We start from the raw sequence: 24,887 nt of genomic DNA, 5'->3' as shown, positions 1-24,887 counted from the left end.
CCGTTAACAGAAAGCTAATTTACACTCTCTCTACTGTGAATAATCTGTCCTTGACTGCTCCGCTTTCACCACAGCTAGATTTCTTCCAATACTACTAGAGAGGGACTTTGGGTTCACAGTCTACTTGGTAAAAATACAGAGAAGTTTGCTCAAAATGACTTTGTAAATTCGATGCAGACACTCATTAAGGGTGATTTAATTTTTTCATAACTTGACTTTCCAGTTTCTAGTTAATGCCTGGATTAAAAGTTAATGTATTTGTATTTAATGTCGTTGGAGATGTACTGCATTTGTGAAGCTTAAAGCAGGGACAAAAAATAAGACATGGTTCAATGTTATCATTTGAATTTTTTTAATACAATGTGTGATGTGTGCAGAATACAAAAATAGGACGGTTTTCAGGTCTTGGGAGCAGAGTTCATAATTGCTCAGGCACGGTGGTGAGAAGACTGTCGCCGTCCACAATTAGCATGACAGACGTCCCTGGAAAAGAGCAAAATAAAATTCACTTGTGTACATTTGGGAAGCGCAATTCTAACCAAAGCTCTGTGGAATGTTAGGTCACAGGTAATTAGAATGCCAATCAATGCAGATTTATGGAAAATAATTCACATTTGTATCTAATTGTTCACATTAAAATGCTGGATTAGCGGTAGGCATGTGTTTAATCAACAAAGAGGAATAATGATGTGAGCCATTTCAAAACAATGCATGTGTCATTTCACAATTTTAATGGAACAAGATTCTAACGTGATCAGTGGAATATTTTTAATGTCCAATCATATCTCCATCTCCAACAAAAACAAGTTAGTCTTGCCTACTCATTCTCAAGGCATGAATAATATACAGGCCACCACACTTTGAAGAACGTGCACTTTAGAAGAGGCAACAGTAATAAATACAATGATATGAGACTGATCTCACTATTTAGAAACCAGGAGTGGACTTGGTTTGCACTATCGCACCATTTCAATGTGTGTTTTGGTCAGTAGGGAACTGTCCAAATGATACAATGAAAAATGCATCTTTTCCAGGGCATTTGCTAGCTCCTTGAGTTAGCCCATGCACCTATGAGGTTACGGTTGTGTAGTGCCTTTGACAGCGCTAGGGCCCTCGCGGACTTGGATGGACTCTAGACAGGAATTTAGTAATCTGATGGGAGGTGTTAATGAGCTAGCACATGCACTTATGATACGAGGGTTGTGTAGTGTCTTTGATATCATGTGCGATAGGACCCTTGAGGTCCTGGGTAGACTCTAGACAGGAATTACATAATCCAGTGGGATGTGTTAATGTGTGGTTGTGAAAGTTATGACACAATGCATGTAGAGCATGAAAGTTTGTGTAGGAATAAGTATGTCTGTTACACAGTGCTGTGAGTGGATACATTTACATCCTCCCAGGGTGGAGAAGACAATACAGGTTGCAGTAACATAAACAATCCTACATTTTCACAGCAGCGTGGTCTGCCTGTAAGGGAAGCCATCCTCAACATGAGGTTGCCGTCAGCAACACCATCCTCAAAAGCATAATTCCTGCTTGTCCGTGCTGTCCTATTTACTTTATTCCAAATGAAACAATCAAGGCTGGACTGGCTATACTAGGCATTGGGCGTTTCCCTGGGTGGCTGGAAATGGGGGCCGGTTTTGTTATTGGGAGACCGTTTTTACAGCAGTGCCGTGAATTATCGCCCCCTGTAACAAAATCAGCAGGACAGCATAATCCATTCAGCACTCACTTTTCTTTCTAGCCTACGTGTGTATTGAAATATGTTATGGTTTTGAAATCCCCCCTCTGCAAAGTTGCTTGTATATCCAGCGGTTTTCAGGCAACAAGTAAAGTATCAAGATATCTCTGGTTAATATTCGTCCTGCTGGAAAGCTCTGAATTTTGTCTAGTGGCAGTTTTGACTCATCTAAGGAAGCCCAGATGATTAATATGCCTGCTGCAAAAAACGTGTAGCAAGCAGATCACAGAACTGCATTTTATGTGCATAGCTCGATGGGTGTACTGCTTTTGTCACAGAGATCATTTGGTTACTGTGCAGTTCATATGTTACAATTCTAATCTAGCACATTGAGCAATAAACTGCCATCAAAGAGATGCATGCAAACTGCATTGTACATGTTAGGAAGTGATGTTTTTCCCAGTGTTTCATTGTCCTAATACTGCTAAAACGGTGTGCATGGGTAGAAATAAAGTCTTATTAGTAACGCTATCCTAACCATTGTGTTATGTTTTCAATCCTGAGTTTGTGCTTCTCCAGACCAAGCACTCTTATAAAATGCCTACCTGGATGGATGGCATGTGAAACCTACACCTCATAGTCCCCTTTATCTTGTGTAACATTTTCTATACATTTGTTAGAAATGGGGTCTTTGGTTGGCAGTCAGGTTACCACCTGTCCAAGCAAGGACCCTCACTCTAGTCAGGGTAAATCACACATAATCCAAATTATCCTGTGCCCACCTTCTGGTAGCTTGGCACTGAGCAGTCAGGCTTAACTTAGAAGGCAACGTGTAAAGTATTTGTGCAATAAATCATGCAATAACACAGTAGAACACCACAAACATACACCACACAGTGTTTAGAAAAATATAAGATATTTATCTGAATTAATTAAGGCCAAAACAATCAAGATCTTATAAGTATGAGTTGAAATATCACTTTTGCAATGATAAAATGAGTTTTAAGTTCTTAAAAGCAACCAGTGTCTCCTCCAAGCACGAAGTACCTGCTTTGCGTCAAAATTACACACAAGAAGACCGCAGAAGAGGAGATGCGTGGAAAAAGGAAGGTGTGCGTTGGATTTCCGGGTGCACAGAGGCCAGGTGTCGATTCTTTTCCATGCGACAAGGACTTTGCATCAAATTCCGGCGCACAGACTTGAATCCTCTTTGTGATGCGGGGTCTTTTGACACCCAGGGACGATGCGTGGAAATCCTGGGCGTGCGGGATGAAGTCACAGCTGTTGCATCGATCCGGTAGGCGATGCGGGGAAGTTTCTGTCTCATGGCTGGCACTGTGTCTATTCCTCTCACAGGAAGTCATGCTGCGTCATTCTGTCTTGGCGTTGATCCAGTGGGCTGTGCGTCGAAGTTCCAATCGCAATGCTGGTGCTGCGTCAATCTCCACTTGGGGAGCTTGGCTGCATCATTCCAGTTCGGCAATGCAGTGATTCTTTCACCACTAGGCAGGCTGTGCATCGATTTCAGCAGGCTGTGCATCGATTTTCACCACACAAGGATATTTTTGCAGAGATTATGTCTTTTTGGCCCTGTTGCTTCAGGAAACAGGAGACAAGCTCAAACCAAGCCCTTGCAGAGCCCTTCTCAGCAGAGCCAGAGGCATGCAAGGCAGCAGGGTAACAGCAAGGCAGTAGTTCTTTACAGCAAAGCAATCCAGGTGAGTCCTTTGGGCAACCAGGCAGCTTCTCTTGGCAGATTGCAGGTTCTGGTGCAGAGTTTCTTCCCAAGAAGTGTCTGGGTTGGTAGGGTCAGGGAACCAGTTTATATACCCAAAGGTGCCTTTGAAGTGGGGGAGACTTCAAAGAGTGGCTTAGAAGTGCACAAGGTCCTCTTTCAGTACAATCCTGTCTGCCAGGGTCCCAGTAGGGGGTTTGGCAGTCCATTGTGTGAGGGCAGGCAACTGTCCTTTCAAACGTAAGTGTCAGGCCCTCCACCCTTCCAGCCCAGGAAGACCCATTCAGTATGCAGATGTGTGCAGGTGTGACTGAGCATCCTCTGTTTGTCTGAGTGAAATGCAGAAGGGAGCTGTCAACCAGCCCAGCCGAGACGTGGATTGGAGACAGGCTGTAGGGCACAGAAAGATTTTAAGTGCAGAGAAATGCTTACTTTCTAGAAGTGGCATTTCTAAAATAGTAATATTAAATCCAACCTCACCAGTCAGCAGGATGTTGTATTACCATTCTGACCATACTAAATATGACCTGTTTACCCCTTTCTAATCTGAATCTATCACTCAAACAGTTTATGAGGGTAACCCTAATGTTAGCCTATGAAAAGAGCAGGTCTCACATCAGTGGAAAATGTATTTAGGAGTTGTCCACTACCAGGACATGTAAAACACACAGAGATATGTCCTGCCTTTTACCTTCATAGCACCCTGCCTGGTGGGTTACCTAGGGCCTATCTTAGGGGTGACTTAAATGTAGAAAAAGGGGAGTTTAAGGATTGGCAAGTACTTGTAAATGCCAACTCGAAGTGGCAGTAAAACTGCACACACGTGCCTTGCAATGGCAAGCCTGAGACATGGGTAAGGGGTTACTTCTGTGGGTGGTACAACCAGTGCTGCAGACCCACTAGTCGCATTCAATCTAAAGGCCATAGGCAGAGGTAGTGCACTTTACTAAGGGCTTACAAGTAGATCAAATATGCCAATTTGGTGTGAACCAATGTTATCATGTTTTAGAGAGAGAAGGCATATGCACTTTAGCACTGATTAGCAGTGGTAAAGGATGCAGTGCCCTAAAGCCTTCAAAAACAGTGTCAAAAAGGAGTGAGGCAGGCAAAAAGTTAGGGGTGACCACCCTGAGGCTGTCAAGTCTAACAACACTGATTTTCACACATATTATTCATTTTCTCTGTGTGATGTAAAGAGCTTCAACACCCTACATTTGCATGAGAAGCACTGTAAAACACATTAAATACATGTGAGAGAGAGGCTATGGAGAGATGAGGGGCACTGTTGGAGGGTGAAAGTGAGGGGCTCATTGAAGAGCCACAACAAAGATTGTTGTATCCTGTTGGACGGTAAGGTCATCATTTACTTAAAAGCTATTGCTACTGAATAATGAAAATGTGTCGTAGAGTGCACCATATTTGCCATATTACCTATGTAGCGGTCAGGCTTGATGCTACACAACATACAGGAGCGGGTCTGGCAAAATTTGTCATGGCATTATTTGGGTTCCCAGTCCAGCCCCGCACCCAATGACCCTTTGCCCATGCCCATTCATGTGTAATATGGCATAGGTGCACAGGTTAGTGTGGCCCCATGCAAATTAGGGAATGTGCCTCAAAATTGTACAGTTACGAAATGTGCGCAAGCACAATGTGTATTACAAAAGAGGCAACTCAAGTACACGTAGCCCTTCTGTAATAAATCTGTGCCCAGGAAGCCTCTAGAATGTGTGCGGATGGCCACTTTAACACGGAGATTTCCGCAATTTGACCCTCAGTGTCCAGTTAACATGGTGTACTATATGGACACAGGAAATTTCAAAAAACAGCATTCTCTGAAATGAAGGGTAATATCCAGTTTTTACAGAACAGACAGATTTTTGTTTTATCTGTTTTTAAGACTGCTACAGCGCGAACATGAACTGAATCCGCAAACGATCATGGAGGAGTTGTGAAAATATATGTTGCTAAAAACGCTTTAGAGTACATGATTTTGAAAAAGAATGTTCTAGAATGTAAAGGCTGAGGCAGGGTACAACGGATAAAAGTACTGGACGATACTGTGGTACGAGGACGATGTGTGAGAGAAACTGTCAACGCAAATTGATATTTAAATAAACCCATCGATAAAGTTGTTTATGTTTACAGCAGTTGATAAAAGCAATTTCTACTTTGCTATGTGTGAGATGGACCGGGCTGGAAAAATCGAGCCCGAGTGATTTAAATTCTCTTTCCGGTTCCTTTCCAGGAAATCGGACAGGGATAATAATGCATCTTAACAGAAAGACAACATAACTATATGTACCCATTACATTCAAGAGATTAGTGAAAGCCGCAGCAGGGAGGTGACCACTTGTCAACCAGAATAACAGATTATGGATTTGAAATACATTTTTCTTCTGCATAAAATTATCTTTTAAGTATAGCGATTTTTATCACTATATGCCCAGAGCAAATTACTACTGGTGTTTACTGAAAGTCCAGAACATTTTTTTTCTTGAGGTGCGGTTGTTGTAAGTCTTTCAATTACTTAAATCTCTGCTTTCAAAATGTATTGATATGTCTGCCCACCAATCTGTCACTGTAGGAATCCGCTTAAAGCAAGTTTCCTGAATTTTCCAATTGCGCAATCTTTTTCTGGTTGCGGTTCTGAGGTGGAAAACCAGACAGAAAAACTAAAACGGAGATCGAGGAAAAGCTAAAGATAATATCAGCCACTGATAATTACAATGAGCCACAACTCATGGCATCGTTTTTGCTACCTGTGATGTTACAGACACACATTTGGTTTCCCTTCCCAAAAGAGACAGTCTAGCTGTGGTTGAACTGTCAGGTCACATCCCATCTGCCTGGTGAGAGCCTGAACCATGGTGGGACTCGGGAACCAAAAGCATCCTTAACATACATTTTTAACCCAGCCTTTCACCCTACGTCTCCCTTCACAATCTTCTTCTTTCCATCCATCCACTCTCTCTTTCTCTCTCTACATTGCCTTGTACTGTCTTTCTCTCTTGAAGCCTCCTTGTGAATGCAATTAATCTCGGAGAGCTGAAAAAAGCGACCGAGGCACCCTGGGCTTTCAAAGCAGACCTCTAAGGGCTTCGGCCCACGGGGGAAATGCCAAGGAATAAAAGTCTAGCCTGGCCCTGGCCTGAGGTTTGCTATTCCCTGCCATCTTTGTAAGGTTTGAAAGTTGTTGTCCTGGCACATAGTTATTGAAACACGACTGTTTTATTCTGTTGAATGTGTTTTTTTGGGCAAAAAATCACTCAAAATATTACATGTCTCTACAGAACCCAGAAGGAATAAAGAAGCTGTCAGACACAGCCCAATACATTTGATCTGTCAAAGGTTGAAAAACTGAATAGCAAAGTTGTAATTCTTTGCATACACAGAGTAGTTCAATAAAGCAATATAGATTTCTGTTTTTGAAGACCTTACAGTTAAAGGCCTACTAGGCGAGATACAGGCATCAACACCAGGGAAGGGCCTATAACCAGAGAGAGGGCTTTTAGTAATCGGGATAACCCCAGGCAAAAGGGCTATAATTCATTGGTTAATAATTTCACCCACTCAGGGATGCATAATTTTAACTAAACAGGGAGAAACAGAAATACACATATTGGAATGTCGCAGAAGTACTTTTATACCAGCCATCATTGTCCTCTGTCACTAATTTAATGCAGTCAACATTCGAGTATTCTGATAATGAAGAAAAATTTGCTTTCGAAAGAAGTTGAACACTAATCAGAAGAGGAACAGATGGATCCTCCATATTAGGGAGCTGCAGCTTTATTGGAAATCAAAGGTGCTCTAGGGACATGCAGTTTAGAAGAGACAGAGATTGCCATAGGCAAGGTTAACAGTTAAATAAAGATTCTAACACTGTAGACTGTAGAAATTGGCAACTCTGCACGTGAGTGTTTTTGATTGAGATAGATTTTAATGGTATACTTGCATTGAATCTCGTGTTTTTAGTCCCATTCGAGTCTTCGTTCAAAACCTTCATCACTGTCATTGCTCTCAGCATAATTCTGCGGAGGTGATTTTCAGTTTATCCTGATCAGCTTTCAGTCATGACATAGCTCCTCTTGAGAAGCTTTCAACGAGGTGGGGATACTGCATTCACAAGGTATAAAAATATTTCTACATAGTTAAACATTTCTAAAGCCCTTTACGAGTAGTTGGTCTCCTACCCTACAATATCTTTCTTCATTCTTCACCACTGAGAATTCATTCGACAGTGAAACCTCGAGAAAGGTGCTTTGGGTACACATTTTCCTTTAGTAGTGGGGTTGCCTGTTATTTAAGGTATTTATAATTGCACTCTCTCATGATTAGTAAATGTAGAGAGTTATTTGTTTACATTGATCAAATAATGGATTAGACGGACATGTATGACAGATCAATCCACAGATGGAATTTTATTATTTTCTTTTCATGTAACTTTTCGTTTGAATCCTGACTTTGTATTTCTTTTTTGCTTTTCACTGTTTTGTTGAGTAAATTCTAGCACATACGCACGCACTGAGACCCCTGGTCATAGTTCCATTACCAAAGGTGGGCCAAGGATACAATAAGTGTGATTTAATAAATTGAACATGCAGCAGGGACACTGCCATGCTGGAAATGAAAAAGTGCAAGAAGGAGTCCTCGTTCTATGGTCTTAGGTTCTACAATGCAATCCCAGCCCAGGTTCTAGCAACGTCTGACCTTCTTGATTTTTTAAACTACTATTGATGCTATATTTGAACTGATTCATAAACTTTGGCCATGTGAAAAATGCTGCGGCGTCATCACACCCCTTAGCGTTTTTCTCTCCCTCCCCCCTTAGGTCCTACACTAAAGTTTTATCTGTTGCTTCATCCCTTGGCTTCTGATTTATAATGAAAGGCTCTGTCCCGTCGTGTAATGTGGTGAGCAGTGGCCTTTTATATAAAATCCTATAGTGCTGATGTGGCCCTGAATGTGGGGTCTGGAGACTGCATATTGACTAAAGTTTATTTGGAGGCGCATCGAGCAGAAAGTGAACAGCAGGTTTGATTTGAACTGGAATCACCGAGGCATTTAAAGACGGTGATAAGAAATGCACGCTTGTTATGAACATCGAGTTTGGAGGAAATGTTATATATTTTATATCATGCTCAATGGGAAGTATGAAGAAATCAGGAAATCTAAAAATACACATAGATCATGATGACAGGAAGGAACATAGTAACATCGGACTAGAACCACCGGCAAGAATTAAGAGGAACAAATGAAAGGTCTTAATTGAACTGGAAGCGTAGAGGTTTCAAAAAATGATGATGTGAAACGCACGTTTGTTATGAACATCGGTTTCGGAGGAAATGTTAGGGATGATTGGAACTTGGTATTTTTTGATATCATGCTCAAAGGGAAGGATATGGTTACAACTATATAAGAAGAGATGTTTATTTTATACAAGTATGACTATTACGAGCATGAGGAAATCATGAAAACTAAAGAAATATACATGACTTTTAATTACTCAGAAACGAGCGGGCGGGAGGCAGGAGAAGTGCCTCTATTGTTTGCAGGTGAAGCAATTTGTGGAGTATAAATACCAGAATGCTGCCTGTAGATCATGATGGCAGGAAAGAGCAGAGAAACATCGGACTAAAACCACCAGGAAGAAGACAAGTCGAAACGCGTCGTGGTGTCGGATGGAAGCCTCATTTTGTAACCAAGAGGAATAAATGAAAGGTCTTTTTCAGCCTCCGGGAGTGCAACGTCTTTCTTTTTGTGCATATATTACGCAGCATCAAGATAGGCACCTCACTGATGAAGACCGAATGTTTGCAGTTAAATATATGTATATATATATATATATATATATATATATATATATATATATATATATATATATGGAAAATGTCACTTACCCAGTGTACATCTGTTCGTGGCATGGGACGCTGCAGATTCACATGCTGTGCATTATCCTGTCATCTAGTGTTGGGTTCGGAGTGTTACAAGTTGTTTTTCTTCGAAGAAGTCTTTTCGAGTCACGAGACCGAGGGACTCCTCCCTTTCGGCTCCATTGCGCATGGGCGTCTACTCCATCTTCAATTGTTTTCCCCGCAGAGGGTGAGGTAGGAGTTGTGCATATAGTAAAGGTGCCCATGCAATGGAGTAAGTATGTATGTACATAATGTGTATAAAAATAGTATATATTTACAAATTTACAAATGTACAAGTTTCATCAACTTATAACGGCTACAGGCTCCCGGGGAGGCGGGAGGGCGCATGTGAATCTGCAGCGTCCCATGCCACGAACAGATGTACACTGGGTAAGTGACATTTTCCGTTCCATGGCATGTGTAGCTGCAGATACACATGCTGTGCATAGACTAGTAAGCAGTTATCTCCCCAAAAGCAGTAGGAGTTGAAGTTGTCTGAAATAATGTTCGTAATACAGCCTGTCCTATTGTGGCTTGTTGTGTTGTTAACACATCTACACAGTAATGTTTTGTGAATGTATGAGGCGTAGACCATGTGGCTGCCGTACAGATTTCTGTCATAGGTATATTTCCTAGAAAGGCCATTGTGGCGCCTTTCTTCCTAGTGGAGTGCGCCTTTGGCGTAATAGGTAGGTCTCTTTTTGCTTTAATATAGCAGGTCTGAATACATTTCACTATCCATCTGGCAATGACTTGTTTGGATATTGGATTTCCTGCATGAGGTTTTTGGAAGGCTACAAACAATTATTTTGTTTGCGAAACTGTTTTGTTCTATCAATGTAATACATTAGTGCTCTTTTAATGTCTAATGTATATAAGGCTCTTTCAGCTACTGAGTCTGGTTGTGGAAAAAAGACTGGGAGTTCCACTGTTTGGTTTAGGTGGAACGGTGATATAAATTTTGGTAAGAATTTGGGATTTGTACGGAGAACCACTTTATGTTTATGTATTTGTATAAAGGGTTCTTGTATAGTAAATGCTTGTATTTCACTTACTCTTCTAAGAGATGTGATAGCTATTAGAAAGGCTACTTTCCAGGTTAAGTATTGCATCTCACAAGAGTGCATGGGTTCAAATGGTGGACCCATGAGTCGCGTTAATACAATATTGAGGTTCCACGAGGGAACCAGTGGTGTTCTTGGGGGTATGATTCTTTTTAAACCATCCATAAATGCTTTGATGACTGGGATTCTAAAGAGTGATGTTGAATGTGTAATCTGCAGATAGGCATATATTGCTGTGAGATGTACTTTAATAGAAGAAAATGCTAGTTTAGATTTTTGTAAGTGTAATAAGTAGCCTACAATGTTTTTGGCGGAAGCATGTAGTGGTTGAATTTGATTATTATGGCAGTAATAAACAAATCTTTTCCATTTGTTTGCGTAACAATGTCTTGTAGTAGGTTTTCTAGCTTGTTTAATGACCTCCATACATTCTTGTGTAAGGTCTAAATGTCCAAATTCTAAGACTTCAGCAGCCAGATTGCTAGATTGAGTGATGCTCGATTTGGGTGTCTGATCTGTTGTTTGTGTTGAGTTAACAGATCTGGTCTGTTTGGTAGTTTGATATGAGGTACTACTGACAGGTCCAGTAGTGTTGTATACCATGGCTGACGGGCCCAGGTTGGTGCTATTAGTATTAGTTTGAGTTTGTTTTGACTCAATTTGTTTACTAGATAAGGAAGGAGTGGGAGAGGGGGAAAAGCGTAAGCAAATATCCCTGACCAACTCATCCATAATGCATTGCCCTTGGACTGAGGGTGTGGATACCTGGACGCGAAGTTTTGGCATTTTGCGTTTTCTTTTGTTGCGAATAGGTCTATTTCTGGTGTTTCCCAGTGTAGAAAGTAAGCTTGTAGTATCTGGGGATGAATTTCGCATTCGTGTGTTTGTTGGTGATCTCGACTGAGATTGTCGGCCAACTGGTTTTGAATCCCTAGGATGTACTGTGCTATTAGGCGAATGTGATTGTGAATCACCCAATGCCAAATCTTTTGTGCTAAGAGACACAGTTGTGATGAGTGTGTCCCTCCTTGTTTGTTTAGGTAATACATTGTTGACATGTATGTTTTAACAAGAATGTGTTTGTGGGCTATTAGAGGTTGAAATGCTTTCAATGCTACACTGCTAACAGTTCTAAATGATTTATATGCTGTTGCCTTTTTTGAACGTCCCATTGTCCCTGTATACTGTGCTGTTTGAGGTGTGCTCCCCACCCCATCATGGAAGCATCTGTTGTGATCACGTATTGAGGCACTGTGTCTTGGAATGGCCGCCCTTGGTTTAAATTTATAGGATTCCACCATTGAAGCGAGAAGTGTGTTTGGCGGTCTATCAACACTAGATCTTGAAGTTGACCCTGTGCTTGTGTCCATTGTGTTGCTAGGCACTGTTGTAAGGGCCGCATGTGTAGTCTTGCGTTTGGGACAATGGCTATGCATGAAGGCATCATGCCTAGGAGTCTCATTACAAACCTCACTTGATAGTCTTGGTTTGGGTACATGTTCAATATTACATTTTGGAAGGCTTGCACCCTTTGTGGACTTGGAGTGGCAATCCCTTTTTGTGTGTTGATTGTTGCTCCTAAGTATTGTTGTATTTGACACAGTTGTAGATGTGATTTTTGGTAGTTTGGAGAGAACCCTAGTTTGTGTAGGGTTTCTATGACATATTTTGTGCGTAGAAGACACTGTTGCTGAGTGCTGGTTTTTATTAACCAATCATCTAAGTAAGGGAATACATGCATGTGCTGTCTCCTGATGTGAGCGGCTACTACTGCAAGGCATTTTGTGAATACTCTTGGGGCTGTTGTTATGCCGAATGGTAACACTTTGAATTGGTAATGCACGCCTTGGATTACAAACCTTAAGTATTTCCTGTGTGAAGGATGTATGGGTATGTGGAAATAAGCATCCTTGAGATCTAATGTTGACATGTAGTCCTGTTGTTTGAGCAAGGGAATCACGTCTTGAAGTGTCACCATGTGAAAGTGATCTGATTTGATGTAAAGATTCAGTGTTCTGAGGTCTAATATGGGTCTCAGTGATTTGTCTTTATTTGGAATTAGGAAATACAGGGAGTATCTGTTCCTTTTTGATGGTTGGATACTAGTTCTATTGCTTCTTTTTGTAACAATGCTTGGACTTCTAGTTGTAACAGGTCTAAGTGTTGTTTGGACATATTGTGTGCTCTTGGAGGCACATCTGGTGGCAAATGTAGGAATTCTATGCAATAACCATGTTGGATAATGGCTAGGACCCACGCGTCCGTAGTTATGTGTTCCCAGTTGTGGTAATTTGTGACATTGAAGTCACTGTTTAGTTTGTGGGGTTTTGGGGCTCTGGAATTTCCCTCTTGCGTTAGGGAACTGTCCACCCCTATATTGTCCTCGAAACCTGATACTGGCCCTGATAAGTGGGTCTGACTTGTGAGGTGGAAGGCTCTGTGGTTTGGGCACGAAACCCCCCTCTAAAGTGCAGCTTCCTAAAAGTGCCTCTGCTCTGTGGGGAGTAGAGCGCGCCCATGGCTTTGGCCGTGTCCGTGTTTTTTTTCAGTTTTTCTATTGCCGTATCCACCTCCTGCCCAAATAATTGTTGTTCATTGAAAGTCATATTCAGCACAGCCTGCTGAATTTCTGGCTTGAATCAGGAGGTCCGCAGCCATGCGTGTCTCCGAATGGTTACCGCCGTGTTTACTGTCCTTGCCGCCGTGTCTGCTGAGTCCATAGCCGACCTTATTTGGTTGTTGGAGATAGTTTGGCCCTCCTCAACAACCTTTTGGGCACGTTTCTGGAACTCTTTAAGAAGGTGTTGAATGAGATGTTGCATTTCATCCCAATGTGCCCTGTCGTATCGTGCCAGTAGAGCTTGAGAATTGGCAATTCGCCATTGATTGGCTGCCTGTGCTGCCACCCTCTTGCCTGCTGCATCGAATTTCCGACTTTCCTTGTTGGGCGGTGGTGCGTCTCCAGAAGTTTGGGAGTTTGCCCTTTTCCGGGCGGCTCCTACTACCACCGAATCAGGAGTTAACTGTTGTGTGATATATACAGGGTCAGTAGGGGGAGGTTTATATTTCTTCTCCACCCTAGGCGTGATGGCTCTGCCTTTTACTGGGTCCTGAAACACCTGTTTGGCGTGTTTTAACATGTCTGGCAGCACTGGCAAGCTTTGGTATTGGCTGTGAGTAGATGACAGGGTGTTGAACAAAAAGTCGTCCTCTATGGGCTCTGCATGCAATGCTACATTATAGAATGTAGCTGCCCTTGAAACCACCTGCATGTATGCAGTGCTGTCCTCAGGTGGTGACGGCCCTGCCGGGTAGCAATCAGGACTATTGTCTGAGACCGGTGTATCATACAAATCCCATGCATCCAGGTCATCTTGGCTCATCCCTGTGTGTGTTGGTGACTGCATCATTGGGGGTGTTGCTACCGGGGACAGATGTGGCGAATGTGATGGCGATTGCTGTGGCGAGAACCGTGGTGGTGTCTTTTCTTTAGCCACTTTCGCTTTTGGCTGCAATTCCGTTTCTTGAAATGCGAGCTTGCGCTTCATCTTTATTGGAGGAAGAGTTCTGATTCTCCCCGTGTCTTTTTGTATATGCAGCCTCCTCTGGGTATGGTCTGGCTCTCCCATGCCCAGTTCTTGTTCAAATCTGTGACCTTGTAATTGTGTTGAAAGGCCTTGTTCTTCTGTATAGGAGCCTTGTTTCGGCTCCGAGGCTGCATGTTTCGGCACCAAAATCTTTTCGACAGACTTTTTCGGCTCCGAGGAAACCTTCTTGACTTTCGGGGTGCCGAACTCTCGGTGCCGAGTTTGGTCGGAGCTGGTATCTCGACCGGAGTCGGATGTCTTCGGCTGCTGGGAGGCCTTTTTCGGTGCCGATGTTTGGTCACCGTGTTTTCGGGTTAAGCCATGGCCTGTTGGTGGTGGCGTCCCCTTGGCCTTCATTATTTTGGTGTGAGTTTTTGCCGGGGCTGGTCTACTCATGGTTTGCTGCGTCTTCGGCTGCTCACTCTCGGACTCGTCGGAGTCCTAATCTCGAATGGAGAATCTCTCCTCTTCTTCGACGTCGATGTGCCCTGCCGGTGTTGATGCCATCTTCTTAGATAGAAATGCCCGACAGGCCTCGCAAGTATCATCTTTGTGTTTGGGAGACAAACACAGATTACAGACCAAGTGTTGGTCTGTATAAGGATACCTTGCGTGGCAGTTGGGGCAGAAGCGGAAGGATGGTCCGGTCCATGAGGTCTGAAGATGGACGCGGTCGGGCCGACCAGGCCCCGCCGAGGAGTGGAAGCCCCGAAGGGCCGCCGGAGCACTTCTTTCTTTGGTGTCGATGTGCTAGCACTAACCTGGTACCGAGCACAAACAATACCGTCAAATTTTCCGATAGCTAACTAACTTTTCCGAACCGAAATACAGAGCGAAGAGGAACACGTCCGAACCCAATGGCGGAAAGAAAACAATCTAAGATGGAGTCGACGCCCATGCGCAATGGAGCCGAAAGGGAGGAGTCCCTCGGTCTCGTGACTCGAAAAGACTTCTTCGAAGAAAAACAACTTGTAACACTCCAAGCCCAACACTAGATGGCAGGATAATGCACAGCATGTGTATCTGAAGCTACACATGCCATCGAACATATATATATATATATATATATATATATGTTAGAAATGGGGTCTTTGGTTGACAGTCAGGTTACCCCCTGTTCAAGCAAGGACCCTCACTCTAGTTAGGATAAAAGAGAATCACCCTCAGCTAACCCCTGCTTACCCCCTTGGTAGCTTGGCAGAGCAGTAGGCTTAACCTCAGAGTGCTGGGCGTAAAGTATTTGTACCAACACACACAGTAACTTAATGAAAACACTACAAAATGACACAACACCAGTTTAGAAAAATAGGAAATATTTATCTAGACAAAACAAGACCAAAACGACAAAAATCCAACATACACAAGTCAAGTTATGATTTTTTAAAGGTTTAAAATAAAAAGAGTCTTTAGGTAGTTGTAACAACACACTAGCGCTGCTAGCGTGAAAATGTACCTGGTTTGCGGCAAAAATAACCCCGCACGGGCGGTGTGCGTCGAAAATAACCCTGCACGGGTATATGCGTCGAAAACAGCTCGGCACGGCGAGGCGCGTCGAAAAAGCCAGCCACGCGACGGTCCGAAAGTCCCGCGGCGCTGGTTGCGATCTCTCAGCCTTCGTCAGCGATGCTGCGCGTCGTTTCTCCTGCTCCGGGCGTCGATTCTCCGGTCGCGTTTCCTGCGGCGTCGTTTCTCAGCTGCGGAGCCGGCGTCGCGTCGTTTTCTCAGCCGCGATCGGATTCGCGTCGATCTTTTCTCCGCACGGTGCTCGGTGCGTGTATTTTTGTCCTTAGGCTGCCAGCCTCTCCTTTCAGGGTCCCAGGAACTGGAAGGGCACCACAGAGCAGAGTAGGGGTCTCTCCAGAGACTCCAGGTGCTGGCAGGAAGAAGTCTTTGCTATCCCTGAGACTTCAACAACAGGAGGCAAGCTCTACATCAAGCCCTTGGAGATTTCTTCTTCAAGATGGAAGGCACACAAAGTCCAGTCTTTGCCCTCTTACTCTGGCAGAAGCAGCACTGCAGGAAAGCTCCACAAAGCACAGTCACAGGCAGGGCAGCACTTGTTCCTCAGCGATCAGCTCTTCTCCAGGCAGAGGTTCCTCTTGATTCCAGAAGTGTTTCTAAAGTTTGTAAGTTTGGGTGCCCTTCTTATACCCATTTTAGTCTTTGAAGTCACCTTTCTTCAAAGGGGATTCACACCTTCTTGTGAAATCCTGCCTTGCCCAGGCAAGGCCTCAGACACACACCAGGGGGCTGGAGACAGCATTGTCAGAGGCAGGCACAGTCCTTTCAGATGAGAGTGACCACTCCACCCCTCCCTCCTAGCAGAGATGGCTAATCAGGAAATGCAGATCACACCCCAGCTCCCTTTGTGTCACTGTCTGGTGTGAGGTGAAAAACAACCCAACTGTCAAACTGACCCAGACAGGGAATCCACAAACAAGGCAGAGTCACAGAATGGTTTAAGCAGAAAATGCTCACTTTCTAAAAGTGGCATTTCCAAACGCACAATCTTAAAATCAACTTTACTAAAAGATGTATTTTTAAATTGTGAGTTCAGGGGTCCCAAACTCCACATGTCCATCTACTCTCTAGGGGAATCTACACTTTAATCATATTTAAAGTTAGCCCCCATATTATCCTATGAGAGAGAGACAGACCTTGCAACAGTGAAAACGAAATTGGCAGTATTTCACTGTCAGGACATATAAACCACATTCCTATATGTCCTACCTTATCCATACACTGCACCCTGCCCTTGGGGCTACCTAGGGCCTACCTTAGGGGTGCCTTACATGTAAGTAAAGGGAAGGTTTAGGCCTGGCAAGTGGGTACACTTGCCAAGTCGAATTTACAGTGTAAAAATACACATACAGACACTGCAGGGGCAGGTCTGAGACATGATTACAGAGCTACTTATGTGGGTGGCACAACCAGTGCTGCAGGCCCACTAGTAGCATTTGATTTACAGGCCCTGGCACCTCTAGTGCACCTTACTAGGGACTTACTAGTAAATCAAATATGCCAATCATGGATAAACCACTTACATACAATTTAAACAGGAGAGCATATGCACTTTAGCACTGGTTAGCAGTGGTAAAGTGCCCAGAGCAACAAAAACAGCAAAATCAGAGTCCAGCACACATCAACAACCTGGGGAACAGAGGCAAAAAGTTAAGGGAGACCACGCCAAGGATGAAAAGTCTAACACGTGTCCCCCCCAGCTAAAAGTGGGGAGCAACTACCCAACCTCATGGGAGTTCTCATCACTAAGGCGGAAGAACCTGGACAGACCATCAGCATTGGCGTGCTCTGTACCGGGTCGATGTTCCACCGTAAAGTCCATCCCCTGTAGGGAAATGGACCACCTCAACAGTTTTGGGTTCTCACCCCTCATCTGCATTAACCATCTGAGGGGTCTGTGGTCGGTCTGAACTCGGAAGTGAGTCCCAAACAAGTAGGGTCTTAGCTTCTTCAGTGCCCAGACCACAGCAAACGCTTCACGTTCTATGGCACTCCACCTACGTTCCCTGGGTAGTAACCTCCTGCTAATGAAGGCTACGGGTTGATCTAGGCCCTCTTCATTCAGCTGTGAGAGTACTGCTCCAATACCATGCTCTGAGGCGTCTGTCTGTACAACAAACTCCGTGGAGTAGTCAGGTGCCTTCAGCACAGGTGCTGTGCACATGGCCGCCTTCAGGGCATCAAAAGCGTTCTGGCAAGCCTCTGTCCAGATCACTTTCTTGGGTTGCTTCTTAGAAGTCAACTCAGTTAAGGGGGTAGCAATGGTACCATATCCCTTAACGAACCTCCGATAGTATCCTGTGAGACCTAAAAAGGCTCTCACTTCAGTCTGGGTCTTGGGAGGCTCCCAAGCCAGAATCGTGTCAATCTTAGGCTGTAGGGGTGCCACCTGGCCACTCCCCACCTGGTGTCCTAAGTACACAACAGAACCCTGCCCTATTTGGCACTTGCTCGCCTTAATAGTGAGGCCTGCCTTCTGCAGGGCCTCTAACACTCTCCAGAGGTGTTGCAGGTGTTCCTCCCATGTGGAACTAAACACAGCAATGTCATCCAGGTAGGCGGCACTGAACTCATCCAGTCCTGCCAACACCTGGTTGACCAACCTCTGAAAGGTGGCAGGGGCATTCTTCATCCCAAAGGGCATCACATTGAAGTGGAAGTGCCCATCGGGGGTAGAGAATGCTGACCTCTCCTTTGCCCCTTCAGTTAAGGCAATCTGCCAGTACCCAGATGTTAAATCAAACGTACTGAGGTACTTGGCAGCTCCTAACCGATCAATGAGCTCATCAGCTCGGGGGATGGGGTGTGCGTCAGTCTTGCTGACCGCATTGAGACCCCGGTAGTCCACACAGAACCTAAGTTCTGGAGTGGCACCAGGAGCAGTAGCCTTTGGGACCAAGACCACTGGGCTGGCCCAAGGACTGCTGGAGTGCTCAATAACCCTTAGGGTTAACATTTTGGAGACTTCCTCCTTAATGCAAGCCCTCACCCTGTCAGTCACCCTGTAAACCTTATGTTTAACAGGTGTACTGTCCCCAGTGTCCACATCATGTGTGCACAGGTGTGTGACTCCTGGGATCAGGGAAAACAGTGAGGCGAACTGTCCCAGCACGTGGCGACAGTCCCTCTGCTGTTCCTCAGTCAGGGAGGGGGAGAGGATCACTCCCTCCACAGACCCATCTTTCTCTCCTGCAGACAGGAGGTCAGGAAGAGGCTCACTCTCTTCCTCCACCCCGTCATCTGTCGCTAGGAGCATGGATAGCTCAGTTCGCTCAAAGTGTGGTTTGAGGCGGTTGACATGTAGGACCCTCAAGGGGTTCCTGGGGGATTGCAAGTCTACCAGATAGGTGACCTCGCTCTTTCTTTCCACCACCTCAAAAGGCCCAGTCCACTTATCTTGGAGAGCCCTAGGCTCCACTGGTGCCATGACCCACACTTTTTGTCCAGGCTGAAACTCAACCAGAGTGGCATTCTGGTCGTACCACCGTTTCATGTCCTCCTGGCTTGCTTCCAGGTTCTCCTGAGCGAGACTCCTGAAGCGGGCAGTCTGGTTTCTTAGTGCCAGCATGTAGCTAAATACATCCTGGGGTGGTTTACTAGGAGCTTTCTCCAAAGCCTCCTTCACCAGACTGAGCGGTCCCCTCACAGGGTGGCCATAGATGAGCTCAAAGGGGCTAAAGCCAAGTCCCTTTTGAGGCACCTCCCTGTAAGCGAACAGAAGGCATGGCAAGAGGACGTCCCACTTACGCTTCAAGGGCTCTGACAGGCCCTGAATCATGCCTTTCAAGGTGCGGTTGAATCTCTCAACCAGACCATTACTTTGGGGGTGGTAAGGGGTGGTGAACTTGTAGGTTACCCCACACACCTTCCACAGAGACTTCATATAAGTGGATATGAAGTTTGTACCCCTATCAGATACTACCTCCTTGGGGAACCCCATGCGGGTAAAAACCCCCATCAAGGCACGTCCCACCACGGGGGCGGTGACCGTCCTTAGAGGAATAGCTTCTGGGTACCGTGTGGCATGGTCCACCAAGACCAGGATGAACCTGTTGCCCATGGCTGTCTTGGGATCCAGAGGCCCCACAATGTCAATTCCTACCCTTTCAAAGGGAGTACTGACTACCGGTAAAGGTTGGAGGGGAGCTTTGCATTTCCCCCCACTCTTGCCACTTGCCTGACAAGTCTGACAAGATCTACAATAAGCAGCTGACTGCTTGTTCATCAAGGGCCAGTAAAAGTGGGAGACAAGCCTCTTATAGGTCTTGTCCTGCCCTAGATGTCCTGCCAAAGGCACATCATGAGCCAAACCCAGTAGGAAGGTCCTGAAGCCCTGGGGTACCACCAGCATACGAGCTGACCCCGGCTCAGGAACCTTAGGCTCACTATACAGGAGGCCATCCTCCCAATAAATCAGGTGAGTACCTGGCGCCCCGCCAGCCGCCTGGGCTGCAGCCTGCTGCCGCAGTCCCTCAAGAGTAGGGCATTCCTTCTGCGCTGTGCAGAATACTTCCCTGGTGGGTCCCCCTTCCTGCTGCCACTGCGACAGCTCAGGGACCTCCCCCAGTTCAGCCACCTGTTCCCCTGTAGGTTCCGGGGCATCACCCTCAGGCTCTGCCTCCTCCCGGACCGTGGGAACTTCTGGGGCGGGTTTCCCGCGCCTCCTGCCTTTCCTCTTCTTGGCGGTCCCCTGGGCCACTGTTTCAGGCTCCAGGGGCTCTTGACTACCCTGATTGGCTGCCATAGACCGGGTGGATACGCATACCCACCCAGGCAGACCCAACATCTCCAAGTGAGACCTGTGTTCCACCTCCTTCCAAGGGGAATCCTCCAGGTCGTTGCCTAGCAAACAATCAACAGGCATGGTTGGACTCACAGCTACTTTCCAGGAACCTGAGACCCCCCCCCATTCAAAGGGAACCTGCGCCACTCTGCAGAGGCGCTCAGAGTTGTCTACTGCAACTACTTGGTGAAGTACCCGGGGATCAATCTGCTCTTCAGACACCAGGTGACTCCTCACTGTAGTCACACTGGCTCCTGTGTCTCTCAGAGCCTCCACCCTCTGTCCATTGATGGTCACCCATTGCCTGTACTTCTTAGTGTTATCAGGCACTAGGTTTCTCTGGACCATCTCACTGTCCCCTAGTGAGACAAGGGTCATTTCTGCTGGTTCCCACCCACCTGAAACCAACTCCTCCCCAAGCGCTACACTGGCCAAACCCTGGGACGGTGCACCAGTGGGTGCCGGTGTACTTTTGGGGCATTTGGGGTCCCCCCTCACATGACCCACCTGGTCACATGAATAGCACTTACGTAGGGGACCACCTGCCATTGGCTTCCCTTTGGAGAACCATGGCTTCTTTTCACTGGGGGGTTGGGAATCCTTACCCTGGGAATCAGTTTGGGGCCCTTTAGAGAACTCATCCTGTTTGCCCTTACCCCCCCCTTTCTTCTGAGAGGGACCCTGCCCACCCTTGGCGTGGTCTCCCCCATACCTCTTTTGGACCCTGGTGCTCTCCCAGCGGTCCGCTTCCTGTGCAAGCTTCCTGGGGTCAGTCAGCTTGCTGTCAATGAGGTGCTGGCGCAGCTCTGGAAAACATAAACTGTACAAGTGCTCCCAAGCAATTAAATTGTAAAGCCCCTCATACGTGTTTACCTTACTGCCCTTCACCCAACCATCCAGTGACCTGCAACAAGAATCAACACATTCCAACCATGTTTGGGATTCCTTTCTCTTGTAGGATCTAAACTTCTCTTTGTACTGCTCAGGGGTGAGACCATACCTGGTAAGTAAGGCCTCCTTCATGGCAGGGTAGGTGAGACTCTGAGCATCCCCTAAGGCCGTCAGTGTGTCCCTCCCCTCTGCCTCAAAATGCTTCCACAGGGCTGCCCCCCAATGAGCTTCAGGGACCAGGTTCATGTGGAGAGCTGACTCATAACCCTTGAACCACAAGTAGATATCATCCTCCCTCTTATAATCCCTCACAAGGTCTTTTGGGATGTGTACCCTTCTCTCAGGCTGCACTGTAGAATTTCTGCCACCATCCCTACTGGGCTGACTCCTCTGATCTATCTCTTTTAAACTGAGCTCATGAGCCATGTTTATCTTCCTTTCCTCAAGACTGAGCTTTTTCAGCTCCAACTGGTACTCCCTCTCTGCCTGTCTGTCCTGTAACTCTCCAGGTGTCAGACTCTTGGAGGACACACTGCTACCTGCCCTGGAGATTCTCCCCTGAGACATAGCAGGCCCACCCACTACATCAGTGTGAGTGACTTGCAACTCCTCTTCCCCCTCTGGCTCCTCATCTGTGTGCCCCTCAGCTGCTTTGGCTGTCACCCAGGCCCTCAGCGCCTTTTGCAGCTCATCCTTCTTGGATGAGCTCTTAATGGGACAGCCAACATTACTACAAAACTGCTTCAACTGAGCCACTTTGTAGCTCTCCAATTTCTCCAAGTCAAAAGCAGCTTCAGCTAGGGCATCTCCAGACTGAGACATGATGAGAGGTTAAAAAAATATGCACAGTTCCAAAAACAGAAAAGCAAGTCCTCAAATGAAGTTTCAGCAAAGTCAATCACGGGATCAGCGAAAAAAAAGAAACTGAATGCCGAGAAAAACAGTCCAAGTAAAAACAAAAATCACAAGACTAGTAGTATGTGGTCACGTAGTGGTCTGAGATCAAAACAGTAGTGTACACTTAATTACTGTATGTCAAGTACAAATACAAGTCCAAATCCCGACCGCTGGTCACCAATGTTAGAAATGGGGTCTTTGGTTGACAGTCAGGTTACCCCCTGTTCAAGCAAGGACCCTCACTCTAGTTAGGATAAAAGAGAATCACCCTCAGCTAACCCCTGCTTACCCCCTTGGTAGCTTGGCAGAGCAGTAGGCTTAACCTCAGAGTGCTGGGCGTAAAGTATTTGTACCAACACACACAGTAACTTAATGAAAACACTACAAAATGACACAACACCAGTTTAGAAAAATAGGAAATATTTATCTAGACAAAACAAGACCAAAACGACAAAAATCCAACATACACAAGTCAAGTTATGATTTTTTAAAGGTTTAAAATAAAAAGAGTCTTTAGGTAGTTGTAACAACACACTAGCGCTGCTAGCGTGAAAATGTACCTGGTTTGCGGCAAAAATAACCCCGCACGGGCGGTGTGCGTCGAAAATAACCCTGCACGGGTATATGCGTCGAAAACAGCTCGGCACGGCGAGGCGCGTCGAAAAAGCCAGCCACGCGACGGTCCGAAAGTCCCGCGGCGCTGGTTGCGATCTCTCAGCCTTCGTCAGCGATGCTGCGCGTCGTTTCTCCTGCTCCGGGCGTCGATTCTCCGGTCGCGTTTCCTGCGGCGTCGTTTCTCAGCTGCGGAGCCGGCGTCGCGTCGTTTTCTCAGCCGCGATCGGATTCGCGTCGATCTTTTCTCCGCACGGTGCTCGGTGCGTGTATTTTTGTCCTTAGGCTGCCAGCCTCTCCTTTCAGGGTCCCAGGAACTGGAAGGGCACCACAGAGCAGAGTAGGGGTCTCTCCAGAGACTCCAGGTGCTGGCAGGAAGAAGTCTTTGCTATCCCTGAGACTTCAACAACAGGAGGCAAGCTCTACATCAAGCCCTTGGAGATTTCTTCTTCAAGATGGAAGGCACACAAAGTCCAGTCTTTGCCCTCTTACTCTGGCAGAAGCAGCACTGCAGGAAAGCTCCACAAAGCACAGTCACAGGCAGGGCAGCACTTGTTCCTCAGCGATCAGCTCTTCTCCAGGCAGAGGTTCCTCTTGATTCCAGAAGTGTTTCTAAAGTTTGTAAGTTTGGGTGCCCTTCTTATACCCATTTTAGTCTTTGAAGTCACCTTTCTTCAAAGGGGATTCACACCTTCTTGTGAAATCCTGCCTTGCCCAGGCAAGGCCTCAGACACACACCAGGGGGCTGGAGACAGCATTGTCAGAGGCAGGCACAGTCCTTTCAGATGAGAGTGACCACTCCACCCCTCCCTCCTAGCAGAGATGGCTAATCAGGAAATGCAGATCACACCCCAGCTCCCTTTGTGTCACTGTCTGGTGTGAGGTGAAAAACAACCCAACTGTCAAACTGACCCAGACAGGGAATCCACAAACAAGGCAGAGTCACAGAATGGTTTAAGCAGAAAATGCTCACTTTCTAAAAGTGGCATTTCCAAACGCACAATCTTAAAATCAACTTTACTAAAAGATGTATTTTTAAATTGTGAGTTCAGGGGTCCCAAACTCCACATGTCCATCTACTCTCTAGGGGAATCTACACTTTAATCATATTTAAAGTTAGCCCCCATATTATCCTATGAGAGAGAGACAGACCTTGCAACAGTGAAAACGAAATTGGCAGTATTTCACTGTCAGGACATATAAACCACATTCCTATATGTCCTACCTTATCCATACACTGCACCCTGCCCTTGGGGCTACCTAGGGCCTACCTTAGGGGTGCCTTACATGTAAGTAAAGGGAAGGTTTAGGCCTGGCAAGTGGGTACACTTGCCAAGTCGAATTTACAGTGTAAAAATACACATACAGACACTGCAGGGGCAGGTCTGAGACATGATTACAGAGCTACTTATGTGGGTGGCACAACCAGTGCTGCAGGCCCACTAGTAGCATTTGATTTACAGGCCCTGGCACCTCTAGTGCACCTTACTAGGGACTTACTAGTAAATCAAATATGCCAATCATGGATAAACCACTTACATACAATTTAAACAGGAGAGCATATGCACTTTAGCACTGGTTAGCAGTGGTAAAGTGCCCAGAGCAACAAAAACAGCAAAATCAGAGTCCAGCACACATCAACAACCTGGGGAACAGAGGCAAAAAGTTAAGGGAGACCACGCCAAGGATGAAAAGTCTAACACGTATATATATATATGTTAGAAATGGGGTCTTTGGTTGACAGGTTACCCCCTGTTCAAGCAAGGACCTTCACTCTAGTCAGGGTAATAGAGAATCACGCTCAGCTAACCCCTGCTTACCCCCTTGGTAGCTTGGCAGAACAGTAGGCTTAACTTCAGAGAGCTAGGTGTGAAGTATTTGTACCAACACACAGTAACTTAATGAAAACACTACAAAATGACACAACGCCAGTTTAGAAAAATAGAAAATATTTATCTAAACAAAACAAGACCAAAACTACACAAATCCACAATACACAAGTCAAGTTGTCAATTAAAAAGCAAAAAGAGTCTTTATGTAGTTTAAAACACACACTAACACTGTTAGCGTGAAAATGTACCTTGGGTGCGTCAAAAATAACCCAGCACGGGCAAGTGTGCATCAATAAGGGCTTACGATGCGTCGATTTCACTCACAAGCGAGACCTTGTGTCGTTTCTCCTTTCGTCCTGG

At 45.7% G+C, this 24,887-nt stretch overlaps 1 protein-coding gene across 1 annotated transcript in view; it reads right to left on the bottom strand.

Moving 5' to 3' along the window:
* Positions 1 to 328: 328 nt before the first annotated feature.
* The window catches only part of KHDRBS3 (KH RNA binding domain containing, signal transduction associated 3), a 274,683-nt gene continuing 250,124 nt past the window's right edge, over positions 329 to 24,887 (bottom strand). Inside the window, exon 13 of the transcript XR_011201007.1 lies at positions 329 to 483. The gene's annotated coding sequence lies outside the window, so the exon portion shown is untranslated. The remainder of the gene's footprint in view (positions 484 to 24,887) is intronic.

This window comes from Pleurodeles waltl, chromosome 2_2 (assembly GCF_031143425.1).
Source record: "Pleurodeles waltl isolate 20211129_DDA chromosome 2_2, aPleWal1.hap1.20221129, whole genome shotgun sequence".
NCBI classification, from domain to species: Eukaryota; Metazoa; Chordata; class Amphibia; order Caudata; family Salamandridae; genus Pleurodeles; species Pleurodeles waltl.
Note: the sequence above shows the minus strand (reverse complement) of the source record. Positions and strands in the feature narration are given on the sequence as shown.